Genomic DNA, 10,276 nt, shown 5'->3' with positions numbered 1-10,276 from the left:
AGTGTCCTAGGACTGGTGAAGGAATGAGTGTCCTGGGACCCGTGAGGGAGTGAGTGTCCTGGGACTGGTGTGGGAGTGAGTGTCCTAGGACTGGTGAAGGAATGAGTGTCCTGGGACCCGTGAGGAGTGAGTGTGCTGAGACAGGTGAGGGAGTGAGTGTTCTGGGACCCATGAGGGAGTGAGTGTCCTAGGACTGGTGAAGGAATGAGTGTCCTGGGACCCGTGAGGAGTGAGTGTGCTGAGACAGGTGAGGGAGTGAGTGTTCTGGGACCCATGAGGGAGTGAGTGTCCACGGACAGGTGTGGGAGTGAGTGTTCTGGGACTGGTGAAGGAATGAGTGTCCTTGAACCCATGAGGGAGTGAGTGTAGTATGGGAGTGAGTGTCCTGGGACTCGTGAGGGAGTGAGTGTCCTGGGACTGATGAGGGAGTGAGTGTCCTGGGACCCGTGAGGGAGTGAGTGTCCTGGGACCCATGAGGGAGTGAGTGTCCGGGGACAGGTGAGGGAGTGAGTTTCCTGGGACCGATGAGGGAGTGAGTGTCCTGTGACTGGTGAAGAAATGAGTGCGGTGAGTGAGTGAGTGAGTGTCCTGGGACAGGTGTGGGAGTGAGTGTCCTGGGACAGGTGTGGGAGTGAGTGTCCTGGGACTGGTGAAGGAATGAGTGCAGTGAGGGAGTGAGTGTCCTGGGACAGGTGAGAGAGTAAGTTCTGGGACTGATCAGGGAGTGAGTGTCCTGGGACCTGTGAGGAAGGGAGTGTCCTGGGACAGGTGTGGGAGTGAGTGTCCTGGGTCTGGTGAAGAAATGAGTGCAGTGAGGGAGTGAGTGAGTGAGTGTCCTGGGACAGGTGAGGGAGTGAGTGTCCTGGGACTGGTGAAGGAATGAGTGCAGTGAGGGAGTGAGTGTCCTCGGACTCGTGAGGGAGTGAGTGTCCTGGGACCCATGAGGGAGTGAGTGCAGTGAGGGAAAGAGTGTGCTGGGACAGGTGAGGGAGTGAGTTTCCTGGGACAGGTGAGGGAGTGAGTGCGATGAGGGAGTGAGTGCCCTGGGACAGGTGAGGGAGTGAGTGTCCTTGGCCCAGTGAGGGAGTGAATGTCCTGGGACAGGTGAGGGAGTGAGTGTCCTGGTAAAGGTCAGGGAGTGAGTGTGCTGGGACAGATGAGGGAGTGAGTGTGCTGGGACTGATGAGGGAGTGAGTGTCCTGGGACTGATGAGGGAGTGAGTGTCCTGGGACAGGTGAGGGAGTAAGTGCGGTGAGGGAGTGAGTGTCATGGTAAAGGTCAGGGAGTGAGTGTGCTGGGACTGATGAGGGAGTGAGTGTCCTGGGACTGATGAGGGAGTGAGTGGAAACTGGTGAAACTGCTCACGGAAGACATCAAACTTCAGAGAGACACCGGAGAGAAGAGTGCGAATTTTATGTTTTTGAGAGAATGATTAACAAATACATTATTTATTAGCCATTTTCCATTAGCCAAGAGGAAGAGGATTGTACATTACAGTTTTTAAACATCTTTTTAACTGTCATATTGTCAATTAAACTTATTTCTGTAGATATTTTTTTGTGATATACGTATAGAATGATATGTATAAGTTTAATAGATTATTCTTTTTTTGTGTGTGTAATTTATTTGTAAATGAGCCTGAGTATATGCATATGTTTTGCATATTCACATGTATAAATAAAAGGGAAGTAATTATGTACATAGTTTTTTTTAATGCAGCTTATTTTTCCACAAAACATTCTTTCATATGTTTATTATTTTGTCCTGAAAATATTTTTTTATCATTTAAATAAATTGTTCTATACATAACTGAAAGTACTTTTTACAACCATTTACAACATATCTTAAGATCAACATCAGAAAAACAAAATCAGTTTGAGTCCAGCCCTTCCTCCATGTGTTCTGGGGTCTTCAGGAGGTGAATCTCCAGGTGAATGGTCAGCACTTCCTCAGCAACTTGGAGGACAATGCGGTGACAAGGTATTGAGAGTAAAAGTAAAGGTATGTAAAGTATTGTTCTGAAACAATAATTAGGATGGTTTTGCATTAATATTACTTCTTCACTACTGTGTATGTTGCATTTTACTTCTGTTATGTTCAAGGTTATTATCTAAAGTTTCCAACTAAATATACTGTTTGGTAGTTTAATCTACAACAATGCATTATGTTGTAAAAGACCATATTTTCGTGGTGTTGCTGTCCTGTGGAGAAAAAAAGAGAGAAAACTTACTAGGCCTACTTCATAATTGGACAAGTATACTTAACAAATGTAATTGTTTACAACTATTAAAGGCAGCATCTGAAGAACTCTGACCAGTCAAACAGCTGTCACTGAACACTAAGCTGTGATATGCTCCTTATGCTTAACTGCCTAAAAATGCCTACATATGATCACCTCATTAACTGCTATATGTATGTGTATATTTTGTAGTTATTCACGTGTATGATTACATGTACATATATCTAAAGAAATAATTTAATGACAATTTTTATATTAAAAAATGTATATACAAATATTGTAATGTCTTTTTTTTGTGTTATTTACAAAAATATATTTTTTAATTATATTAATTTTTTTTTATAAATTTGAGCTATGTATAATTATCATATATATTGTATAATTGTTCATTCTAGATACTTTTATTGAATTATTTGAGTGGCACTAATGATTGCCGATAAGGAATTTTGCGCGTTGTTACACTTTCACCGGCAGGTGGCGTCGGAGTCCAGATTATTTTACTTCTTTAATAACCGTCCCGTTCATAGACATTTACAAATGGACAAGTTGTGTGTGTGTGTGTGTGTGTGTGTGAGAGAGAGAGAGAGAGAGAGACAGAGAGTGAGTGAGTGTGTGTGAGTTTAAATCTAAGCATTACATTAAGATATCAGATGATCTGCACTACGGATTTCTGTAAATATCTGAAAATATTCACTTTTGGTCTTCATAGACTACATGAGACAACTGAATTAGTGTTTTTGAAAAGAAAAAAAAATACATCATAACACATTTAATTAGTAAATTTAAAAAAATAGTAATATACATATTTGGATCAAATGGACAATGTAATAATACAAGATCTACTGTAGCAATATTATATTCACTATAGGTTTTCATATATACAGGAGGAGGAGAAGTGATATATATGTTGTTGTGAATTTATATATAAAGTTACATTCAGATATTAACCACATTTAGCCCATCAGACATACCATGCTATCATATAGAACAGGAATTATAGAAATATTTATTTAATATTGATTTCTGTGTTAGTACTTGGGCACCACATTTTCTGTGCTTTTATTTTTATAAATAACAGTTCTTCATTTATATATTTTCCACTGGAGTCAGTGAGAACAAGAGCTTGTGTTTCGGTGGGGTTGTCTGGAGCAGTGCTGTGTCCACAATAAAACAGTAAAAACAAGACCAAAACACAGAAGAACAAGACCAAAATGACCATTCTCATATGAAAAAGTGAAAATTGAATTCATACTCGTGCACAAGGTATTAAAACCAGCAAACGTTACAGAAATGAATATACACATATTGTTTAGTGGTGTCAAACCCTTCTAATTTGAAGCTCTCTAGAAGAAGACACACCCACTTTTGAACAGAACGCATGTCCATCTGAAAAATGTGTGACAGCGATAGGGAGATTTTTATTTTATTTTGTACTTAACTAATAAGGTAAAACAATGATTAAGCAAGTTTTCACACTAATACAGTAAGCTAAAGGTAAATCTTACACATTTAACATGCTTTCATGCTCATCTTGAAGTTAAATTAATGTGCTGGCTATATTTACTTATTATAAAACTCAACAAGGATTTATTAAATCATGGCCACGAATTAAGAACGTCATAGTAATTCATAAATCTACAACACAAATTTTTAATTCGTGGGAATTAGTTATTAATTCATAGTTAGCGGCTCTCACTTTGGCTATGTAAACTTTGCTTCGTTTAAACGTAATATAATAAAATTTAACTGACTATCGGTACTCAGTCTGAAAGTGAACGCTATTTGTTAAGCCTTTGCTCAAGCTACGTAATTGGTCAGAACAGAATAGTAAAAAGAGATTGACACAGCCATTGTTACATTGCATTGCACTGCACAGATCTTCACCATCAAGTATGGAGTCACACAATGATGAGAAAGATACCTCTCAAGCCTTTGAGATTAGATCACAAGCTTCTAGCTGCAAGTCATGACAAAGATCAAGTCTGTCATCAGACAGTGTGGCAGCGACTCGGGCGAGAACTAAAGCAGAAGCAGCTGGAAGCTAAAGCACATTATGCAGAAAGAGAAACAACTATGATGAAGAAAAAAGCAGAAGCAGATTTATTCTTGCTAAAATCTCAAAAAGAAGCAAGTGCAGCATCCACTGAAGCGGCGATTTCTGAAGCAGCAGCTGACATCGAGGAAAGAAATATAAATGAACTGGACAATGAGACAAACTCAGTTCACACTCAGCGAACTATGGAGCATGTTGAGACGCACACAGAGGATATACACAACACAACAGGGATATTATACATTACAGCACAAACATGTGAATGAAGGTGAAGCTCTGTTCGGTTTGAGACCCAATCAAACATTTAGTGGCTTTAGTTCTTATCTGTCAACTTTAAGGTCATTCACTGTAAAACTGATTTTTCAGAGTTGCAAATAAAACAAGAAGTTATAATTATTTGTTTTGTATAAAAAAAAAAAAAACGAAGTTAAAATCAGTTTATATGAGAGTTGACAAAATCAGAACATCCGTCAAGTATTAAGGTCATTCGGTGTCACCTGAGGTCATGACCTCCGGCGCTACAAATGTAACATTTCTAAATTCCTCAAATGCTGATAAAAAATTTTTTTGGGCTCAATCAGGTCATTAGAAGTTCAGCCAGCCACAGAAACTCGCAGGAGTCTGGAAGTATTATGAGAAATATGAAAGACAATAACTATTGGATACTCTGTTAACAAAGCATCTGAATCCATACGACTGATTGGACCCTTGAGGTGTGTTTGATGACATCAGTCATAGAGGAGGATAGAGATCACTTTACAAATCATTCTGACCAACAACCAGCCGTTCAGATAGAAAGAGACTTGATGAAGAGCAGCTGTTCCTCAGAAGAGTCAGTGCATCCGACTTAAACATGACTTTGTTTCGACTGAGGATGGAGAAGGATCGGATCGTGTGATCACTGTTCTGCTGAGGAGGACAGTTAAAAACTGTTGCATGAACAGGAACTCGAACTGAAGACGGTTAAGCACTGACAGTTCATTATCCTAAAGGTGTTAGCAACCGTTATTCGCTTTTAGAAATATGGACAATTCTTAGAAAACATAACATAATAAATACAAAACAGCTTTAGTAACTGTCACTCAACTATTTAACATTTTGTAATAACATCACACACACACACCCATATATATATATATATACTTTACCGAAACACATAATCAAATCTTTCACTCTCATATAATAAGTGTAAACCTATCATGTTTGTTTCTCAATTAAGGAAATTAAAGTGCTATAGTGAATTAAACAGGACGTTCAGATAAAAGTAAATGACCTGCCATAAACCTCACAGAAGGACCCATAATTCCCATAATAAGGTTTTGTACTCCAGGGTCACACATGAGATCAAGAGAGATTCTAACTGATATAATGCAGATATATACTAACCTTCTGTTAACAAGGCACAGTTATGGGCTCATAATTGGTCTATTGTTGGTCTACATCAGTGTTAATGTACAGACGGTCATTGCATTCAACATCTGAAACATTTAACTTCCTGTCTGCAAAACTGATCTAATGATCTCAAAAACACAATTTTTTTTGAGAGTGAGTTTCTTACCCACTAAAACTCACACATATACACACCTCACAGATCACATGACCATCAGCTCACACTCATTCCTCGAATCAACAGCCGCAACTTTTCTTTTGTTCTCGCTTTTTTCTCATGTAAAAATCCCACAGCCACCAGCCAAGACGTCTAGGCTTAAAGAATCATATAAAAATTCATACACACTACATTCAGAAATCTGGAATGATAATAGTAATAATGTTTGTGTCTCTTATGCTGTGTAAAAATTGTGAAATATTAAATATTATATAAAATAGCACATAATATTTTCTATGTGAATATCTGCTAGAATGTAATTTATTTCTGTGATGCTCCGCTGTATTTTCAGCATCATTCCTCCAGTCTTCAGTGTCACATGATCTTCAGAAATCATGAAAATATTATGATTTACTGCTCAAGAAACATTTCTGATTATTATCAGTGTTGAAAACAGTTGTGCTGCACAATATTTTTGTGGAAACTGTGATACGTTTTATTTTTCAGGATTAACAGATGGACAGAAAATTCAAAAGAACAGAATTTATCTGAAATATTTTAACATTAAAAATGCACTTTTGATCATTTTAATACATCATCGATGTATTCGATATATATGAATTTATTTGAACGGTAGTTTAAATTGGGTTCAGAATTCACGTATAAACTGGTTCCTGCATTCATACTTTTCCTGAAATACTGATGACGGATGCATTCTTTATTCTGTCATCAAGATGATTTCCCCATTTTCCTTCTCTTTTAACAAGTACTGAAACAAATTCAGGAAAAAAAAACAAAGCTATAGCAGAACTGGAAAAAAGCTGAAAAAACAACATGCAGAATGCAAATAATAAAATGGTATTTAATCTAGCTGTATAATCGTCTGTATTTAGCAAAATAAACAGGACAGCCTGCAGATCTTCGGAGGCTGATTTAACTAAGGATACAGTTTAGCAAACAGCACTAATGTGGTATTTCCTCCTCCTCAGGCCTGTGTTTTCATGTGTTTGATTATCTGGAGAACTGAAGGAATGAGCTCAGACACAAACCAGAGTTAAACAGACAGTGTGCCGCAGCACTAGATGCCCTGACGCCCAAATCTGACAATAAATTCATAACTTTTCGGACTAAATCTTCAGCTCTAAAGCGACAAGCAAATGCTGATCTCAGTGTAAGACAGGGTCATTTGATACGCCATTATAGTCTTTGCTAATATTTTGAATTTAATTAAATTTTTATATTTTCTGTTTTCACTTTATTTATCTTCAAGTGTTTATTCTGTTGTTTTTAGTTTAAAAAAATTAGTTTAGGATTTTTCAATGTATTTATAGTTTTTATTCATTTTTATTTATTAGTTTAAGTAATATTAGAAATGAAGCCTTGGAAACTATAGTTAAAATAAATGTTAATATATATTACGGAATAAAAGGTATAAATATATATATATATTTTGCATTTTTTTTTATAATTAAAAATTAAATAAACCATAAAAATGGAAAATTACAAAAAAGTTTTTAATACAAAACTCTTTACATTACAATTAAATAAACCATACACAATGTACATTTATTCCACATTTCATTAATTGCACACCAAAGTTGGAGAAATGCCTCTTAAAAGATAATTTGATGTCATTGTTGTGCAAAGCTTCAAACAGAGATTTAGAGGTTCAGCAAGAAATATTTTGTTTGACAACATTTACTACATATATTTTTTTTGGACCATGTGAGTAAAGATGACAGAATTGTTATTTTTTTTTGTTGTGTGAACATTAACTTTAATAATTTTTTTTCTTAATTGGATTATTATTACTATGAAAATATGAAATGATTTCTTTAACGAAATTATACTCTACATAAAGTTTCAAGGTTACGCATGTAACGTCTCGGTTTAGTACATAACCCTCGTTCCCTGATTGAGGGAATGGAGATGTTATGTCGAACGACATATGGGGTCTCACTTGGGACGCCAATCATCTCTGAGTTTAAGAGAAAGCGCCAATGAAAATTTGCTTGTGGATTTAACATACCTGAGCCACACGCCGTCCCCACGGGTATAAATAGGCAACAGGTGCATCCACTCTTTCAGGTTTTACACTGAGGAGCTGAGAACGTGTCCCGGCAACAGCAAATGGTTCAAGGTTGTGGCGCAGGGATATAACATCTCCTTTCCCTCCATCAGGGAACGAGGGTTACTTACGTAACAGATATGTTCCCTATCTGTCGGTCACTACGAGTTATGTCGAACAACATATGGGGTCCTATGGAAAACGCCACAACCTGAAAACAGTCACAACCCTGTGGTGCTGCAGTTGTCGACAAGCCGTGGCACATACCTGTCAAGTATCCCGTTTTGGCCGGGAAAGTCACGTATTTAACCCTTCTTTCCCGCCGTCCTCCCGTATTAGTATTTTCCCGTAAATCTCCCGTATTTTTTTTTTTTTTTTACCTGCGTTATTAATAAAATAATAATAATAAAAACGTTCCCAATCTGAGCTCTGTCACTAGTCTCGCGATTACTCCCACCTGTAGTAGCCTGTCGCGAGGGGTGTGTGAGGTCAGATGACATGAGTTATAACGTGGGAAAAACAACAACAACAAAAGAAAAAACAGAGACGGATGATGGATGCTACAATAGAGAGTGAAGGCACACCTGCCAAAAAACCAAAACCCATGTGTAAATACCGTGATAAATGGGACAGCGAATTTACTTTTTTTAAAGAATGCAAAGTCTGCAACAAATTGGTAAAACAACTCACTAAAAGAGTAAAAGAAAGTTATGTGAAATGAAAAGAAAAACTGTTAAAGAAAAGCAATATGAAATGAAAAGAATGTGTGGAATTAAAATAAAATGTAAATGTAAAGACATCAATGTTAAATTAACAGAAAATATGCAAATAAGCCTTTAAATAAATGCTCTTCATATATACCCTTTTGTGTTTTAATTTGGGCTATAACACTTGTCTTAAAATGTAAGGGATACTGGAGCTTTGTTGGGGTGGTGGGACTGCTCGCAATGGGCGCTGGAAAATTTCCCTTATTTTCAAATCCAAAACTTGACAGGTATGCCGTGGCATGCCACAAAAGCTTAGCTTAAGGTCGTACACTGTAACTGTAACAGTCTCTAAGTTCCAACTTAACCCTAATCTTATTTGGAGAGGTAGAAGATTGACACTCAAATTCAGATCTGTCAGGTTGTTTGCACTTTCAGATTCTGGGCATGCTTCCATGACTTGATGACCGTTTGATGAAATCTTGTAGTGCTTGATGTTTGACTCAGCCAACATGTTTTTGGTGTTTTTAGTAGGCTGATGGCTTCAGCTGGACTGAATACAGAAATCAGGCCATCATCCACATAAAAATTTCTGTGGACAAAGTGCTTGGCTTTTCTACCATGCTCCTCTTCATCGAACTCAGCAGCTTATCTTATCCAAAAGATTGGCACAGCTAGAGACGGGCTGTTACCAAAAACATGAACTGTCATTTAGTACTCCGTGATTTCTTTGGAGAGAGATCGTTATCCTTGAAACACTGAAACCTCAGAAAGTTTTGGTTTCCTGACCTTGAAGCAGTAGAAAATTAGTTCTACATCAGTTGTGACTGCAATCTGCTCCTTATTAAAGCGCATCAAGACCCCCAGGAGCTTGTTGTTTAGGTCTGGTCCACAAAAAAAAAATGCAAAAGTAAGGTAGAGTGGATTGGTATTGATCATTTGGAGTGCCAAACTGTTCTTTGACCTGAAGTTGAGCAGGGTGGGAAAAAGATGTGCGTCTATTGTGCTGTGTGTTTGTCCTGAAAACATTTGCAGTCTCGGACTTGTGAACTCCCCACATATGCACTTCTCCCACAGTGACCCAGCCTGAGTCAAGACACTGAGCATATGGCATGTTACCAGATACATTATATTTTCCTGAAAATTATGCACACTTTAGAAAAGTTTTGTGCTATTCCAGGTGTAGGAATTCCGTTGCGATCTTTAGGCAAGATATGGCATTCCAAGACTGTGGGAAGTGACACTAGAGTTGTCCCATTCAGTGAACTAACAATGAAATTGTTTGCTATTCTTCCCATTGTCTTTGTTGTACCTGCACGTGTACTTATAGTATAGGGGAAAGAATCTCTGTTGATCCCAAACAAGCTCGAAAAACATCCAGAACTACATACACCCTCTTAGCTTTTTCAAGGGAGTTAGATGGTCTGGTAGCATTCCCTGAGATTTCTGTGCAATATGAAGTAACCTCAGATGAGACATCACCTTCAGGCTCCCCTCCTTACTCTTGCTGAGTTACTGGAGAGTCCACTGCCCATGGAGCAGGCCCTGGGTGCACTGCAGAGACATGAAGACATGCAACACCTGAAGGAGATAGACTGTTCTTTGAGGTATGTTTTTCTTTCATCCAGGGGTCTTCTTCTAAAACCACAGCACTTTGACAATCGTC

Source organism: Carassius auratus, chromosome 46 (genome assembly GCF_003368295.1).
Source record: "Carassius auratus strain Wakin chromosome 46, ASM336829v1, whole genome shotgun sequence".
Classification (NCBI taxonomy): domain Eukaryota; kingdom Metazoa; phylum Chordata; class Actinopteri; order Cypriniformes; family Cyprinidae; genus Carassius; species Carassius auratus.
Note: the sequence above shows the minus strand (reverse complement) of the source record.